The 19,705-nt window shown below is 39.8% G+C and overlaps 1 pseudogene; it reads right to left on the bottom strand.

Annotated features, from left to right (window-relative positions):
- Nucleotides 1–19,240, bottom strand: part of LOC138071107 (RPA-related protein RADX-like) — a 45,030-nt pseudogene extending 25,790 nt beyond the window's left edge.
- Between the last annotated feature and the right edge of the window lie 465 nt (nucleotides 19,241–19,705).

The raw sequence follows: 19,705 nt of genomic DNA on the forward strand, positions 1-19,705 counted from the left end.
GTGATGCCATCCAGCCATCTCATCCTCTGTGTCCCCTTCTCCTCCTGCCCCCAATCCCTCCCAGCATCAGAGTTTTTTCCAATGAGTCAACTCTTCTCATGAGGTGGCCAAAGTACTGGAGTTTCAGCTTTAGCATCAGTCCTTCCAATGAATATTCAGGACTGATTTCCTTTAGGACGGACTGGTTGGATCTCCTTGAAGCCCAAGGGACTCTCAAGAGTCTTCTCCAACACCACAGTTCAAAAGCATCAATTCTTCGGCTCTCAGCCTTCTTCACAGTCCAACTCTCACATCCATACATGACCACAGGAAAAACCATAGCCTTAACTAGACGGACCTTAGTCGGCAAAGTAATGTCTCTGCTTCTGAATATGCTATCTAGGTTGGTCATAACTTTTCTTCCAAGGAGTAAGCGTCTTTTAATTTCATGACTGCAGTCACAATCTGCAGTGATTCTGGAGCCCAAAAAAATAAAGTCTGACACTGTTTCCACTGTTTCCCCATCTATTTCCCATGAAGTGATGGGACCGGATGCCATGATCATTTTCTGAATGTTGAGCTTTAGGCCAACTTTTTCGCTCTCCTCTTTCACTTTCATCAAGAGGCTTTTTAGCTCCTCTTCACTTTCTGCCATCAGGGTGGTGTCATCTGCATATCTGAGGTTATTGCTATTTCTCCTGGCAATCTTGATTCCAGCTTGTGTTTCTTCCAGTCCAGCGTTTCTCATGATGTACTTTGCATATAAGTTAAATAAGCAGGGTGACAATACACACACACACACATACCCATGATTTACTATGTGACTGGAATATAGGTAAATACCTATGTTAACTGACACATTTAGATGGAATTGTCCATCTATAATACTCTCTATTTTGTCAAACTGTGTAATTACTTCCTGGAAGACTTGGATCAAAACTTACCTTCCTTAAGAAAAAACTCAACACCATGGAATATTTTTCCCACTGCTAAGCACTTACACATTTAATTTATAGAATTTTCATGATATATTTCTTTATTGCCCCCACCTTAGTCTCATATGTGTAAGTTCAATTTTCCCCAAACATTCCAGACATGGTCCTGTATCAGGGCCTTTGCACTTGCTGTTCCCTGGGTCTGGAATGTCTTTCTCTTAGATATCTGAGTGACGTTTTCTCCTTCAAGTTTTGCTCAAAGGTCACTTTCTTAGTGATGCTAGCTCTAACCCCCCCCCCATAGAAAACTAATCCCCTTACTTATCTCCGTCCCATTTTATTTTTCTACATACCAACAGCACTTATTACATTTTTATATGCCATATAACTTACTTAGAAATGTTTTAATCTCCAAGCCTGTTGGTAAGGGCCAAAACTGTTTAAAAGCTATTCATCATCTTTAAAAGATTAATTTGTATTTCTAATTTTATTCTTCCTTGGGCTAAGAGGGATTCCATCTGCAATTTTCTCCACATTTTTCTCTCATAGCCTACAGTCCCAGCTTTTAAAACCTGAACTGGTATTTGTTCAAACATTTCATTTATTTCTCTAAGGCATCCTCCACTTCCATTTTTATTTATATAATGTATCACCAACCCAACTTTGGTATTAAAAGTATTCTCATAATTTGTTTTCAGTAAGAGTTTAAATGGTCTTTCATAATTACAACACTACCATTAATACCCACCCCATTTTCAGTATTAGGTATCTTGTATAAATTTCCCTCCAGATTCTCCCAAAACATTACTAGTCCAGGATCACAGAGACTAGTATTTGATATGACACAATTAAGTAATTGCCTTTTTAATATGGTGAAGCAAATTGTACCTCACTTCTGAATTACCTACAGTGTATGTGGAACACTCTTGACCAATGAAGGCACATACACCTCCTTTACAAGTGGAATAACTTCAAAAGCTATACACTTTTATAAAACCAGAGTTGTAAGAGCTACTATTTCTGCTACAGTTGAGTCCAGACAGCCATGATGACATCTGTCTGGAGAACATTTTCCCAGACTGGGCAAAAACAACAACAAAAAAACCTCATTAACTTCATAGAATATACATATCTCTAAAATCTAAAAAGAAATTACAAGTTAAAAAGAAATTACATAGACAATGGGGAATCCATGTAAATTCATAGAAATAAAAAAGTGGATTCTTTATCAAAAGAAAGAATGAAAATAACAGACTACATATTCAATATAAAAATTAATAAACAATGCAATAGTGTTTCTCAAACTTGGTGGTCCCAGGACCCCTTTATAGTCTTAAGAAATTACTGAAGACCTCAATAAGCTTCTGTTTATGTGGGTAATATTTACCAATACTTACCATATTACACAGTAAAACAAAGAAATAAAAATATTTAATTAATTCTTTTAAAACAAAAACAATAAATCTGTTATACATAGTAAAAAGATGTATTTTTGAAAAATGAGTACATTGTTCAAAATCAAAAATGTAGTGGGAAGAGTGGTATTGTTTTACATTTCTGCAGATCTCTTTAGGATCTAGCTTAAAAGAATACAGCTGGATAAATAATATTTTCTTTGGCATTTATTCAGTCTGTTTCAATGTCCTTGACATGCAGCCTCTGGAAAACTCCACTCTATACTTCAGAAGGAGAGTTTAAAAAAAGAAAATAAAGCCTTAATATTATTATTACATTGAGAACCACTTCAAAAGAATAAGTCTAAGGAATATAAAGAAGAATAAAGATAAAAACCGAAAATAGTGAATTAGAAAACAGTATGACTGGTAAGTCCAATTCCCTGGAAAAATTAATAAAAAAGTAAAACCTTAAAAGTGCAATCAGGAAGAAAGCAAACAAAAAGATAACACCCAGAATGTGATCACCTATAAACATAGAGAAAATAATTTTAAAGATTATATGATTATATAGCACTAAACATGAAAACAGCAATGAAATTGATAGTCTTCTAGAAACATATGAATTACCAATATTGTTGCCCTAAGGAACAGAAGAACACTGGAACAGATCAATAACCATGGATGAAAATGAAAAAGTTCCTAATAATGACCTTCCAAACTGGACCAGATTCACACGGTTAACAATTTTCAAAGAATAGCTTTCTCTTCAGTTGTTCTAGAGCACAGTAAGTATAAAAATTGTACCAATTCATTTGATAAATTTAGATAAATCTTAAAAATTATAACAAATAGTAAAAAAGAGAACTAAAAATCCCAAACATTTATAATGGCAAAAATCCTAAATCAAATACTTTAAAATCCAATGTAGCAGTATGCCAAAATGCATCATAATTAACTAGAGTCCTAAGCATCTTGTGCAGAATATTAAAAACTCTAAATAATTCTGGAGATTGACATAAAATGCAAGTTCAAATAATTTTGCTAAAACACTGAAGAGAATAAAAATATATTACTTCTAAATCACTAAGATAAAAATGTTTTCAAATAGTTAAAAAAAATAATTCATGGACAAGATAGAAGATGGTGGAGGAATAGGACGGGGAGACCACTTTCTCCCCCACAAATTCATCAAAGGAACATTTGAACGCTGAGTAAATTCCACAAAACTTCTGAATGCCGGCAGAGGACATCAGGAACCCAGAAAAGCAGCCAATTGTCTTCGAAAGGAGGTAGGAAAAAATATAAAAGACAAAAAGGGAGACAAAAGAGGTAGGGATGGAGCTCTGTCCTGGGAAGGGAGTCTTAAAAGAGAGAAGTTTCCAAACACCAGGAAACACTCTCATTGCTGAGTCTGTGTGAGCCTTGGAACCACAGAGGGCAACATAAACCGGGAGGAAAAATAAATAAATTAAACCCCACAGATTACATGCCCACGGTAACTCCCCCAGCGGAGTAGCAGTGCAGATGCCTGCACCCGCCACTAGCAAGCAGGGGCTGGGCAGCGAGGCGTGGGCTGCATTGCTTAGAGAACGGACCAGGTCTGAATGCCCTGAGGCAATCTGAGGGAACTAACTTGGGCTAGCAAACCAGACTGCGGGATAGCTACCACGGGAAAAGCCCTAACCTAAGACACCGCCAGGCCCGATCACAGAACAAAGGACTGAGCAGAGCTAGGCGGCTGCAGACCATCCCCCTATGGTGACAGGCAGGCGAGGGCAGCCAGAGCTGGAAGGGGGCAATTGCAGCCCCAGAGAGGCATTATCTACCAAACTGCAAGCAGGCTTCGTCACTAAGACTTCTTGGGATACTGGACGGTCAAAATCCGCTTGAGAAGGTGCGCCGGTTGCACACCCAGAAAACCAAGCAACAGGGACAAGGGAGGTGATAAGTCGCAGTGACTGTGCTCGCCAAACATCTGGTCACCTGAGCTGCTCGGACCTGGGAAGGGCACAAAACACAGGCCCAACCAAGTCTGTGTCTCTGAGGACTACCCAGGTGCCTGAACCTGAGCGGCTTAGACCTGGGAAGTGCATACAACGCAGGGCTGGCCTCAGACAGCTCCCGGCAGAGCAACCTAGAGCCTAAGCAGTGTTGACAGGGAGGGCACACAAGCCGTGAGTGGGGGCAGGCCCAGTGTGGCTGGGACACTGTGAACACATACCAGCGTTGTTTGTTTGCAGCATCCCTCCCTCCCCACACTGCCACTTAACAAGTGAGCCTAAAAAAGTGTCCACCACCACCCCCTTGTGTCAGGGCAGAAATCAGACACTGAAGAGGCCAGCAAACAGAAGAAGCTAAAACAGAGGGAACCTCCTTGGAAGTGACAGGTGCAATAGATTAAAACCCTGTAGTTAGTACCGACTGCATAGGAAGGGGCCTACAGATCTTGAGAAATATAAGCCACACCAAGGAACTATCCAAAAATGAACTGATCCCACACTACCCACAACACCACGAGAGAAAGTCCTAGATATACTTTTACTATTTTTATTATCATTCTTTACTTTTTTAAAAATTTTAAGTCCTCTATTACTCTTTTAATTTTACTTTTTATAACCTACTATTACTTTGCAAAAAAAAGAGAGACCCTATTTTTTAAAGCAAAGTTCATATATATATTTTATAATGTTTGTGACTTTTTTTTTCTTTAATATTGTATTTTTTGAAAATCCAACCTCTACTTTAGATTTTTAATCTTTGCTTTTTGGTATTGGTTATCAATTCTGTACCTTTAAGAACCCAATCTTCAGTACCCATTTTTACTTGAGAGCAAGATTACTGGCTTGACTGCTCTCTCCCTCTTTGGACTCTCCTTTTTCTCCACCAGATCGCCTCTATCTCCTCTCTCCCCCTTCTCTTCTATACCCAACTCTGTGAATCTCTCTCTCTCTGTGTTCCCAATGGTGGAGAACACTTAGAGAACCGATTACTGGCTGGATCTGTCTCTCTCCTTTTTGATTCCCCCCTTTATTCTCCTGGTCACCTCTGTCTTGTTCCTCCCTCTTCTCTTCTCTGTATAACTCCGTGAACATCTCTGAGTGGTCCAGACTGTGGAGCGCACATAAGGAAGTGATTACTGGCTAGCTTGCTCTCTCCTCTTTTCATTCCACCTCATCTCATTCGGGTCACCTATAACTCCCTCCTCCCTATTCTCTTCTCCATGTAACTCTGCAAACTTCTCTGGGTGTCCCTCACTGTGGAGAAACTTTTCACTTTAACCTAGATATTTTATCAAAGGTGCTGTACAGATGGAGAAGTCTTGAGGCTACTATTAAAATAAGACTGAAAACCAGAAGCAGGAGGCTTAAGTCCAAATCCTGAGAACACCAGAGAACTCTTGACTCCAGGGAACATTAATCGACAGGAGCTCATCAAACGTCTCCCTACCTACACTGAAACCAAGCATCACCCAAGTGCCAACAAGTTCCAGAGCAAGACATACCACACAAATTCTCCAGCAACACAGGAACACAGCCCTGAGCTTCAATATACTGCTGCTGCTGCTGCTAAGTCACTTCAGTCGTGTCCGACTCTGTGCGACCCCACAGATGGCAGCCCACCAGGCTCCCCCGTTCCTTGGATTCCCCAGGCAAGAAAACTGGAGTGGGTTGCCATTGCCTTCTCCAGAGCTTCAATATACAGGCTGCCCAAACCCATTCACATCTCATAACTCATTACTGGACACTTCATCGCACTCCAGAGAGAAGAAATCCAGCTCCACCCACCAGAACACCAACACATGCTTCCTTAACCAGGAAACATTGACAGGACACCCGTACAACCCCACACACAGCGAGGAAACTCCACAATAAGAAGAACTCCACAAACTGCCACAATACAGAAAGGCCACCCCAAACACAGCCATATAAACAAGATGAAGAGACAGAGGAATACCCAGCAGGTAAAGGAACAGGATAAACACCTACCAAACCAAACAAAAGAGGAAGAGATAGGGAATCTACCTGAGAAAGAATTCCAAATAATGATAGCGAAAATGATCCAAAATCTTGAAACAAAATGGAATCACAGATAAACAGAAGAAATTAAAAAAGTCAGTATATAATGAATAAAGAAACAAATGAGATCAAAAACACTCTGGAGGGAACAAATAGTAGAATAATGGAGGCAGAAGAGACGATTAGTGAAGCAAAAGATAGAATGGTAGAAATAAATGAATCAGAGAGGAAAAAAGAAAAACGAATTAAAAGAAATGAGGACAACCTCAGAGACCTCTGGGACAATGTTAAATGCCCCAACATTCGAATCATAGGAGTCCCAGAAGAAGACAAAAAGAAAGACCATGAAAAAATACTTGAGGAGATAATAGTTGAAAAATTCCCTAAAATGGGGAAGGAAATAATCACCCAAGTCCAAGAAACCCAGAGAGTCCCAAACAGGATAAACCCAAGGTGAAACGCCCCAAGAACATATTAATCAAATTAACAAAGATCAAACACAAAGAACAAATATTAAAAGCAGCAAGGGAAAAACAACAAATAACACACAAGGGGATTCCCATAAGGATAACAGCTGGTCTTTCAATAGAAACTCTTCAGGCCAGGAGGGAATGGCAAGACATACTTAAAGTGATGAAAGACAATAACCTACAGCCCAGATTACTGTACCCAGCAAGGATCTCATTCAAATATGAAGGAGAAATCAACAGCTTTACAGACAAGCAAAAGCTGAGAGAATTCAGCACCAACAAACCAACTCTCCAACAAATGCGAAAGGATCTTCTCTAGACAGGAAACACAAAAAGGGTGTATAAACCCGAACCCAAAACAATAAAGTAAATGGCAGTGGGATCATACTTATCAATCATTACCTTAAATGTAAATGGGTTGAATGCCCCAACCAAAAGACAAAGACTGGCTGAATGGATACAAATACAAGACTCCTATATATGTTGTCTACAAGAGACCCACCTCAAAACAAGGGACACATACAGACTGAAAGTGAAGGGCTGGAAAAAGATGTTCCACGCAAATAGAGACCGAAAGAAGGCAGGAGTAGCAATACTCATATCAGATAAAATACACTTTAAAGCAAAGGCTGTGAAAAGAGACAAAGAAGGACACTACATACTGATCAAAGGATCAATCCTAGAAGAAGATATAACAATTATAAATGTATATGCACCCAACATAGGAGCACTGCAATATGTAAGACAAATGCTAACAAGCATGAAATGGGAAATTAACAATAACACAATAATAGTGGGAGACTTTAATACCCCACTCACACCTATGGATAGATCAACTAAACAGAAAATTAACAGGGAAACACAAACGTTAAGTGATACAATAGACCAGGTAGACCTAATTGATATCTATAAGACATTTCACCCCAAAACAATGAATCTCACCTTTTTCTCAAGTGCACACGGAACCTTCTCCAGGATAGATCACATCTTGGGCCATAAATCTAGCCTTGGTAAATTCAAAAACATTGAAATCATTCCAAGCATCTTTTCTGACCACAATGCAGTAAGATTAGATCTCAATTACAGGAGAAAAACTATTAAAAATTCCAACATATGAAGGCTGAACAACACGCTGCTGAATAACCAACAAATCACAGAAGAAATAAAAAAGAAATCAAAATATGCATAGAAATGAATGAAAATTAAAACCTAACAACCCAAAACTTGTGGGATACTATAAAACCAGTGCTAAGGGGAAAGTTCATAGCAATACAGGCATACCTCAAGAAACAAGAAAAAAGTCAACTAAATAACCAAACTCTACACCTAAAGCAACTAGAAAAGGAAGAAATGAAGAACCCCAGGGTTAGTAGAAGGAAAGAAATCTGAAAAATTAGGGCAGAAATAAATGCAAAAGAAACAAAACAGACCATAGCAAAAATCAACAAAGCCAAAAGCTGGTTATTTGAGAGGATAAATAAAATTGACAAACCATTAGCCAGACTCATCAAGAAACAAAGGGAGAAAAATCAAATCAATAAAATTAGGAATGAAAATGGAGAGATCACAACAGACAACACAGAAATACAAAGGATCATAAGAGACTACTGTCAGCAATTATATGCCAATAAAATGGACAACTTGAAAGAAATGGACAAATTATTAAAAAAATACAACTTTCCAAAACTGAACCAGGAAGAAATAGAAAATCTTAACAGACCCATCACAAGCACAGAAATTGAAACTGCAATCAGAAATCTTCCAGCAAACAAAAGCCCAGGTCCAGACAGCATCACAGATGAATTCTACCAAAAATTTAGAGAAGAGCTAACACCTATCCTACTCAAACTCTTCCAGAAAATTGCAGAGGAAGGGAAACTTCCAAACTCATTCTATGAGGCCACCATCACCCTAATATCAAAACCTGACAAAGATGCCACAGAAAAAGAAAACTACAGGCCAATATCACTGATGAACATAAATGCAAAAATCCTTAACAAAATTCTAGCAAACAGAATCCAACAACACATTAAAAAGATCATATACCATGGCCAAGTGGGCTTTATCCCAGGGATGCAAGGATTCTTCAATATCCACAAATCAATCAATGTAATACACCACATTAACAAATTGAAAAATAAAAGCCATATGATTATCTCAATAGATGCTGAGAAAGCCTTTGACAATATTCAACATCCATTTATGATAAAAAAAAAAAACTCTCCAGAAAGCAGGAATAGAAGGAACATACCTCAACATAATAAAAGCTATATATGACAAACCCATAGCAAACATTATCCTCAATGGTGAAAAATTGAAAGCATTTCCCCTAAAGTCAGGAACAAGACAAGGGTGCCCACTCTCACCACTACTATTCAGCATAGTTTTGGACGTTTTGGCCACAGCAATCAGAGCAGAAAAAGAAATAAAAGGAATCCAGATTGGAAAAGAAGTAATACTCTCACTGTGTGCAGATAACATGATCCTCTACATAGAAAACCCTAAAGACTCCACCAGAAAATTACTAGAGCTAATCAATGAATAGAGTAAAGTTGCAGGATATAAAATCAACACACAGAAATCGCTTGCATTCTTATATGCTAATAATGAAAAAATAGAGAAATTAAGCAAACAATCCCATTCACCATTGCAACAAAAGAATAAAATACTTAAGAATATATCTACCTGAAGAAAATAAAGATGTATATATAGAAAACTATAAAACACTGGTGAAAGAAATCAAAGAGGACACTAATAGATGGAGAAATATACCGTGCTCATGGATCAGAAGAATCAATATAGTGAAAATGAGTATACTACCCAAAACAATCTATAGATTCAATGCAATCCCTATCAAGCTACCAACAGTATTTTTCACAGAGCTAAAACAAATAATTTCACAATTTGTATGGAAATACAAAAAACTTCAAATAGCCAAAGCAATCTTGAGAAAGAAGAATGGAACTGGAGGAATCAACCTGCCTGACTTCAGGCTCTACTACAAAGCCACAGTCATCAAGACAGTATGGTACTGGCACAAAGACAGAAATATAGATCAATGGAACAAAAGGGAAATTCCAGAGAGAAATTCACGCACCTATGGACACTTTATCTTTGACAAAGGAGGTTCAGTTCAGTTCGTTTCAGTCACTCAGTCATGTCCGACTCTTTGCGACCCCATGAATCGCAGAACGCCAGGCCTCCCTGTCCATCACCAACTCCCGGAGTTCATTCAGACTCACGTCCATCGAGTCTGTGATGCCATCCAACCATCTCATCCTCGGTCGTCCCCTCTCTCCTCCTGCCCCCAATCCCTCCAAGCATCAGAGTCTTTTCCAATGAGTCAACTCTTTGCATGAGGTGGCCAAAGTACTGGAATTTCAGCTTTAGCATCATTCCTTCCAAAGAAATCCCAGGGCTGATCTCCTTCAGAATGGACTGGTTGGATCTCCTTGCAGTCCAAGGGACTCTCAAGAGTCTTCTCCAACACCACAGTTCAAAGGCATCAATTCTTCAGCACTCAGCCTTCTTCACAGTCCAACTCTCACATCCATACATGACTACTGGAAAAACCATAGCGTTGACTAGACAGACGTTAGTCGGCAAAGTAATGTCTCTGCTTTTGAATATGCTATCTAGTTTGGTGATAACTTTCCTTCCAAGGAGTAAGCGCCTTTTAATTTCATGGCTGTAGTCACCATCTGCAGTGATTTTGGAGCCCCCCCAAAAATAAAGTCTGACACTGTTTCCACTGTTTCCCCATCTATTTCCCATGAAGTGATTGGACCAGATGCAGAGAAAAGACAATCTCTTCAACAAGTGGTGCTGGGAAAATTGGTCAACCACTTGTAAAAGAATCAAACTAGAACACTTTCTAACACCATACACAAAAATAAACTCAAAATGGATTAAAGATCTAAATGTAAGGCCAGAAACTATGAAACTCCTAGAGGAGAACATAGGCAAAACACTCTCCGACATAAATCACAGCAGGATCCTCTATGACCCATCTCTGAGAATAGTGGAAATAAAAGAAAAAACAAACAAATGGGACCTAATTAAAATTAAAAGCTTCTGCACAACAAAGGAAACTATAAGCAAGGTGAAAAGACAGACTTCTGAATGGGAGAAAATAATAGCAAATGAATCAACTGACAAAAAACTAATCTCAAAAATATATAAGCGACTCCTGCAGTTCAATTCCAGAAAAATAAACAAGTGAATCAAAAAAATGGGCCAAAGAACTAAATAGACATTTCTCCAAAGAAGACATACAGATGGCTAACAAACACATGAAAAGATGCTCAACATCACTCATTATCAGAGAAATGCAAATCAAAACCACAATGAGGTACCATCTCATGCCAGTAAGCATGGCTGCTATCCAAAAGTCTACAAGCAATAAATGCTGGAGAGGGTGTGGAGAAATGGGAATCCTCTTAAACTGCTGGTGGGAATGCAAACTAGTACAGCCACTATGGAGAACAGTGTGGAGATTCCTTAAAAAACTGGAATTAGAACTGCCTTATGACCCAGCAATCCCACTGCTGGGCATACATACCGAGGAAACCAGAATTGAAAGAGACACGTGTACCCCAATGTTCATCGCAGCACTGTGTATAATAGCCAGGACATGGAATCAACCTAGATGTCCATCAGCAGATGAATGGATAAGAAAGCTGTGGTACATATACACAATGGAGTATTACTCAGCCATTAAAAAGAATGCATTTGAATCAGTTCTAATGAGGCAGATGAAACTGGAGCAGTAAGCCAGAAAGAAAAACACCAATACAGTATACTAACGCATATATATGGAATCTAGAAAGATGGTAATGATAACTCTGTATGTGAGACAGCAAAAGAGACACAGATGTATAGAACAGTCTTTTGGAGTCTGTGGGAGAGGGCGAGGGTGGGATGGTTTGGGAGAATGACACTGAAACATGTCTAATATTATATGTGAAACAAATCGCCAGTACAGGTTCAATGCATGATACAGGATGCTTGAGGATGGTGCACTCGGATGACCCAGAGGGATGGTATGGGGAGGGAGGTGGGAGGGGGGTTCAGGATGGGGAACACATGTACACCCATGGTGGATTCATGTTTATGTATGGCAAAACCAATACAGTATTGTAAAGTAATTAGCCTCCAATTAAAATAAATGAATTTATAAAAAAATAATGCACAGCATATAATAAAGTAGGACTGCAAGAATAAGTATAAACATCATTAATTACATAAAATTTAACTTGATTAACTTCATCTCTTGAAAGAAAAAGAATTTGGGTAAAAAAGAAAAAGCTTAGCTATACAGAGAAACCTAAAACAAGTCTGATTTGAGAGAACAGCATTGAAACTTGTATATTATCATATGTGAAATAGATCACCAGTCCACGTTTGATACATGAGGCAGGGTGGTCAGGGCTGGTGCATGGGGATGACCCTGAGAGATGGGATGGGAGGGAGGTGGGAGGCAGGCTCAGGATGGGGAACACACGTACACCAACACCTGATTCATGTGAATGTATGGCAAAAACCATTTTTTTAAAAATGGAAATAAAGTGATGAGCAAAGAAATTTACACTAAGCCAGTGGTTATCAAAGTGTGGCCTTTGCACCAGCAGAATCAATGTGTTACAAATGTAAATTCTAGGGCAGATGTACTGAGAATCATAAACTGGTGGCAGGATCCAGCAATCTGAATTTCTGAGGTCATATGGCTTCCCTCATAGCTCAGTTGGTAAAGAATCTGCCTGCATTGCAGAAGACCCAGGTTCTGCAGCCGGAAGATCTGCTGGAGAAGGGATAGGCTACCCACTCCAGTATTCTTGGGCTTCCCTTGTGGCTCAGCTGGTAAAGAATCCTGTTGTAAAGCAGGAGACCTGGGTTCAATCCCTGGGTTGAGAAGATCCCCTGGAGACAGGAAAAGTTACCCACTCCAGTATTCTGGCCTGAAGATTTCCATGGACTGTGGTCCATAGGGTCGCAGAGTCGGACACAACTGAGCAACTTTCACTTTCACTTTGAGGTGATGTGGCTGCCCACTCAGGTTTAAGAATCATGGCTTTAAATGCTAAAAGACCATGGAAGTGGTAAACAGTACTATTAGACAAAATATAATTTGAGGCAAAAAGGGACTAAGAAATTCTATGTTGTTAAGAGTAAAATTCACCAAGATATACTTGTTATGAAACTTTGCGTATTACAGAAAGATCTAAACCTAAAACTTTTAGAAATATAAGCAGAAATGAACAAAATCACCTTCATAAAGAGAAGTCAATATTCCTCTCAAAGAAATGGGCAAATAAAATAGATTTTAAAATAAGGATATGGAATGTTTTAATGAAAAAAATTTAAAACCTGGTATAACAAGGAACTGCATAGCTAATCAGTAAACTTTTTCTAAACTTTTCAGGGTAAACAGAAACTCAAATTTAAAATCAGAAAATATGAGTAATGAGTAATAATAAAATCTCTATACTTCAAAACCTGGGGTATACAGCAAAAACAGTAACTGTGTGAAATTTCAGAACTGCTAAAGCTTTTGGAAGAAATAAAGAAGGGAATAAATAAACCAAGCATTCAATTCTAGAAGGAAGTACCAAAAATAAAAATAAAAAATGAACAAAGGATGTAAAAATAATTAAAGATGACAGTACAAATAAAGCAGAAACATCTCCCTGATACAGACTTTTAATTAGTAAAGCTAAAAGTCTTATTTTTGAATAACAAGAAAGTAGACAAACCTCTGCCAAGGCTGATCACGAAAAAGGGTGAAGACTTGATCATTAGGAACATATCAGGTGATGTAACTGACAAGATAGAGATAAACCATGTAGATTATGTACAGCTCTGAGATTTAGGTGAAATGAGATTTCCTAGTGAAATGTAAACTCTCAAAAATGCACTCAAAAGAAGCATTACTGGTTTTTCTACTTTCTCACAAATTGGTAAGAAAATCATCTTCCGAACTCCCAATGTTCACCCAAGGTCCCAGGTTCAAATAGTTTTGGGGGTAAATTCCACCAAACCTTCAAAGAACACGTTATTTCTCTAAGCTCAGAAAAACAGGCAAGCTTCCTAACTCATTCTTTAGACTAATATTAATTAATCTGGTATCAAAATTGAACTGAAATAGTACTTTCCTAAAATATAACAAAACTTATGGATCAAATTCACTTGAATATATAGATATAACAATAACAAGCATGACCAAGTAGAAACAGTAGTGGTTCAACATCAGAAAACCTATGAATGTAATCTATTTCATTCATTCCTTTATTCAATGAACACTTCTCAACTGCCTACTATGTGCCACACATTTTCCTGCCTATAAAAAAAATAGACCACAGCAGTGAAAAAAAAAAAAAAAAAAACATGAGTGCTTACCCCCAAGGATCTTATAAATTAGAGGGAGGAGAAAGAAAACAAAATAATTTCTGAGTGTTATCAATTCTGTTACAGTGGTGTAATAACAATAAAGTGTTAGTCCCTTAGTCGTGTCCCGCTCTTTGTGACACCATGGACTGTAGCCCTCCAGGTTCCTCTGTCCACGGGATTCTCCAGGCAACAATATTGGAGTCGGTAACCATTTCCTTCTCCAGAGGATCTTCCCGAACCAGGCGCTGAACCCGGGTCTCTTGCATCTCCCGTGTTGCAGGCGGACTCTTTACTTTCCCTGGTGGCTCAGATGGTAAAAAGTCCACCTGCAATGCACAAGACCCAGGTTCGATCCCTAGGTCAGGAAGATCCCCTGGAGAAGGAAATGACTACCAACCCCAGTATTCTTGCCTGGAGAATCCCATGGACAAGAGACTGGCGGGCTACACCCCATGGGGTTGCAAAGAGTTGGACATAACTGAGCAACTCACACACACTATAACCATAAAAGGGGAGGGAATAGATATTTAAATAACCCTTTTAAAATGTTTTATTTGAGTTGAAACCTGAGGATGGGAAAGAACTTTCCAAAAAGAGGAAAAGGCAGGCACAAAGTCCCTGCAGCAGGATAAAGCTTGGATGTTTAAAGCTTGTGTGTTAGTCGCTCAGTCGTGTCAGACTCTTTGCGACCCCATGGAGTGTAGCCCACCAGGCTCCTCTGTCCATGGTATTCTCCAGGCAAGAATACTGGAGTGGGTTGCCAGTTCCTCCAGGGGATCCTCCTGACCCATGGATTGAACCTGGGTCTCCTGCACTGCAGGCAGACTCTTTAGCGTCTGAACCGAAAAAGGCACGGGAAAAAAAAAAAATTAAAAAGGCGGCTGGTGGGCGGGGTGGAAAAATGGCGGCCGGTATGCTGAAACAACATGGTGCAGAAGAGAAGTAAGGAAGGCTGCAGCTGTGTACAGCAGGGCTCCGCAAACTGTGGTCATCAGGATAAATACAGCCTGCTGCCAGCAGTCCATGGGGTCGCTAAGAGTTGGACACAACTGAGCGACTTCACTTTCACATTTCACTTTCATGCATTGGAGAAGGAAACAGCAACCCACTCCAGTGTTCTTGCCTGGAGAATCCCAAGGACGGGGGAGCCTGGTGGGCTGCCGTCTATGGGGTCGCACAGAGTTAGAAGCGACTGAAGCGACTTAGCAGCAGCAGCAGCCAGGATTTGTTAATAAAATAACCCATACATTTACACATTTTCTGTGCTGCTTTCCATAAACAACGGCAAAGTTCAATAGCTGCAGCAGAAACCATAGGTCTCAAAAAGACAAAAAGATTTACTATGTCTTTAGAGAAAGAGTTTGCATCCGCCATAAGGCCATGTGGATCCTGGTGGGCGGTCTAGATGTTTGTCTAAGTGCAATGGGGAACCCTGGGGAGTGGTTTAGGCAGGAGAGTGGCACAGTCTAACTTCCATTTTACTTTTTGCCCGCACACTCTACTTGCAGGATCTTAGATCCCTGACTAGGGATGGAACCCTGGACCTGGGTGGTGGAAGTGGAGTCCTAACAACTAGACTACTAGGGAATTCTCCTAACTTGCATTTTAAAAAGCTGTCTCTGACGTATTATCGTTTACTTTTGGAATAGGATATTGAACCTGAAGAGGAAGACTTTTGGGGTTCCTGAAATGCTCCGTATCTTGATCTAGGGGGATAGTTACACAGATGTATATATAGCTGTATTTTTAAGATTTTTCTATTTTACTGTGTACACAGTATACCGAATAGAAAAGTTTAAAAAGCACAAAATCACACAACAAATCTAAGAGAAGAGGGACAGAGTGGAAGAAAATAACTTGCAATATACAGCAGGTAAAAACTTACTGCCCTTAGCAAAGAAATTCTATAAATTAATTAGAAAAAAGATATAATTTAAAACAATAGTATAAAATGGGGAAATGGGCACTCTACTAAATATGTTGCTGCTGCTAAGTTGCTTCAGTCGTGCCCGACTCCATGCGACCCCAGAGACGGCAGCCCACCAGGCTCCCCCGTCCCTGGGATTCTCCAGGCAAGAACCCACTTTTTCAGAAACCGCTTTGTCAATACCCATTTTAAAATTCAAATACTCTTTAACCCAGTAATTTCACTGCTAGAAAGCCGTCCATTTAACAGAAATACTTGAACATAGTAAACAAACACAGGCATATCCTAATGAGGTTCAGAACTGGATCCAAAACTGAAAAACTAATAACTGCCTAAAACTATAAATTACCCATTAAAATGGGCATGATTATATAAATTATGGTACACCCCCACTATAGAAAAGTGTATAAAAAGATGTGTGTTAAAGACACTTGAGAGAAGTAGAAATAACAAATCATAAAATGTAATATAATCACTTTTCCCCATTTTGAGTGGAAAGTTGAAGCCATAAGAGGAAGTAAGAAGGGTCTTTTACTCCATCCAAACCTTTTATTATTATTTTATATAAATTTATTTAATTGGAGGCTAATTACTTTACAATATTATTTTGGTTTTGCCATACATCAACATGAATCTGCCACGGGTGTACACGTGTTCCCCATCCTGAACCCCCCTCCCACCTCTCTCCCCGTACCATCCCTCTGGGTCATCCGAGTGCACCATCCTCAAGCATCCTGTATCATGCATCGAACCTGGACTGGCGATTCGTTTCACATACGATATTATACATGTTTCAATGCCATTCTCCCAAATCATCCCCCCCTTGCCGTCTCCCACAGACATTTTATTATTAAAAACTTCAAACATACAACAAACCTGAAAGAACACCAATACTTCTAGGTTTGTCATTACTTTACTGTACCTGGGTCTTACACTTTTAATACAATATACTTTTAAATATAAAGTTTGGATTTTTTAGCACATGGACCTTGCCTTTTGCAATAAAAATATGGTTTAAATAATGAATAGATATTACTTTCATAATCAGAGAAATTAAATAACATTTTACAAATTATTATTCTCAGTTCTTCTAGAGTACCAATTTTTCATTTGTACATTCAATTCTAAAAATAAAAATATTCAACATAGTAATGCACTACTGCTTTATTCCATGCTTGAGATTAAAAAAAAAATAATTTCATTATTTCATCCCTGAAATGAGTATCTTGTTTTTAAAGTTTAAGTTTTTAAAATCATCCTTAGCTACACATTTCTACAGTCATCTTCTTTTTCTTATAACTGGATATTACTTCAATTGCATATTTTCATCTCAATTATCTTTTCAAGTCTGTTGCTGTTACACATCATAGCATTACTACTGCAATGTTTTAAAAAAAAAAAACCTGAAAAGCAGTAAATGCAGAAAATTATCTTTCTTGCTCCAGTACTTTCGCCTTCATTTTTTGCACTTTATTTCTTCCCCTTTCCATATACCTGCTGCTAAGTCGCTTCAGTCGTGTCCGACTCTGTGCGACCCCAGAGATGGCAGCCCACCAGGTCCCCCGGCCCTGGGATTCTCCAGGCAAGAACACTGGAGTGGGTTGCCATTTCCTTCTCCAATGCATGAAAGTGAAAAGTGAAAGGGAAGTCGCTCAGTGGTGTCCGACTCCTAGCGACCCCATGGACTGCAGCCTACCAGGTTCCTCCGTCCATGGGATTTGCCAGGCAAGAGTACTGGAGTGGGTTGCCATTGCCTTCTCTATTCCATATACCTACATACCTATAATTCTGCTCATTTCTATCTCTTATAGATAAAAATGTATTTTAGAGCAGTGGCTGATGACTAAGGAGCCAGCATTATCAGGTTAACTTCCTTCTTATGAAACTGAACTTAGATTAGTTTTGTTCGTGGTAAGTAATAAACACAAAAATGAGAATTTCAAGCTTTTCCACAAAAATCACACATTCCAAAAACAGTATTTACGTAAATGCTACAGTTAATGGTATAAAAATGGCATTTCATTAAATGTAAACTAAGGAATAAATCACGGAACATCCTTTTTTGAATCAAAGTTTAAAAAGGCAAACCTCAAATTTTTACAACTTTTATGCCAAATTCAAATCTTTCCAACAACACAGAAAGTACTACTTCCACGGCTGGAATGGGAATAGAACTAAAATGAATTTCACTCCGTCAAACGTATAACAAACACATGAGGAACACTGATTGCAACGAGACTACGTTCGTCAGGTTAAATTTAAACCACATGCAAGATACTTGCCGAAATGGTCCCTTTCTACAATCAACCCAAGACACAAGCTGTGCAAATTTCATTAAGCGACCGACTGTCTCTCCGTCATCCTGCGAAGCTTGTCTCTTACCACTCCCAGCTTATAATTAACAAGACCCAAACACCTTCGTTTCCGTTTCCATTAATGTGAATTACTAAAAACTATTTTTTAACCCCTCCGGCGTTCCCTCCAATTACTTACTGTTAAAATTGTGCTCCTCTGGTTGCTCATTGTTTAGCCAGATATCTCCATACGGATCTTCGTTATTCCACAAGGGCAGGTAATGACTTTTTCCACCTCTTAAAGGTCTCTCGGGGACCTCTCGGTGCGCACTATTTCTGAAGGGAGTTTGTAGAGAAACAGACTCCAGCAACTCCCCACAGAGAACGTTATTTATGCACAAGATTCCGGGCCTATTCTTTTCTCTTTGTAAATGCACGAGACTCTGGAAATTCTCACTTCTATGCCAACTTTGAGAATATTTTTATATACGAGAGAATTCAGGCTGGGGTCCAGGTAGCACCTCTCCTGGTACACCCCGTCCGAGATTGTCACATCAAAGCAGTAAAGCGGAGGTTTAGATGCCACGTCGCGTGGCTCATCCTCTAACAGGTGTCTCTGGAGGCCAAAACTGCGACAGGAACCACCTGCGATGGGGTGACCCACTGGCGAGGTGAGTCTATTACTTGCTCAAGAACCTTTTGGATCCAGGACTGGCGCCCTAAGGCACCGACCCTTCGGACCACACCTCCCGGGACCGCAGTCCCATTTCTCTCCGGGTACGGCATATCGACCCCAGCCTGGGATGGGTCTGAGGCTGACCCTTCTCACCAGACATTGCTGGGTAACTGCGTACCCTCTTCGCTTTAAAAAGTCAGCTTGCTGGGTCCTAAGCTAAAAGAATAAGAAACCGCGCGCGCGAGCCTTAAGGGTTACTCGGCCCCAGGGGGCTGGTAAGGCTCCGCCCCGTCGCGAAGCTACAAAGACTTTACGCGTGTGTGCTACGGCTCTCTGGCCCTGCCCCTCGCCAAGCGGGCTTCTGTATCCCAGGAACTATTATCAGGCAGTAACACACGTGGTTGCGCGGCGGGTTCTCTTACTTAGAGCCGGCTGGAATGCCCGGATTGGAGAAGCGGGAAAAGCTCTGGTCCCCACGGTTTCCAAAACAAAGTAACCAGAGGGAGGGGAGGAGCCCTCGTGACTCTTCTAGTAGGGAGGGTGCCCAGAGGCTATGGTGAAGAGAACCTGGGCTGGAAGCCGGAAGCAAGTAGTCAAAGCTCAGAGTTTGGGGGGGTGGGGAGGG

The sequence above is a fragment of the Capricornis sumatraensis genome, chromosome X, assembly GCF_032405125.1.
Source record: "Capricornis sumatraensis isolate serow.1 chromosome X, serow.2, whole genome shotgun sequence".
Lineage (NCBI taxonomy): Eukaryota > Metazoa > Chordata > Mammalia > Artiodactyla > Bovidae > Capricornis > Capricornis sumatraensis.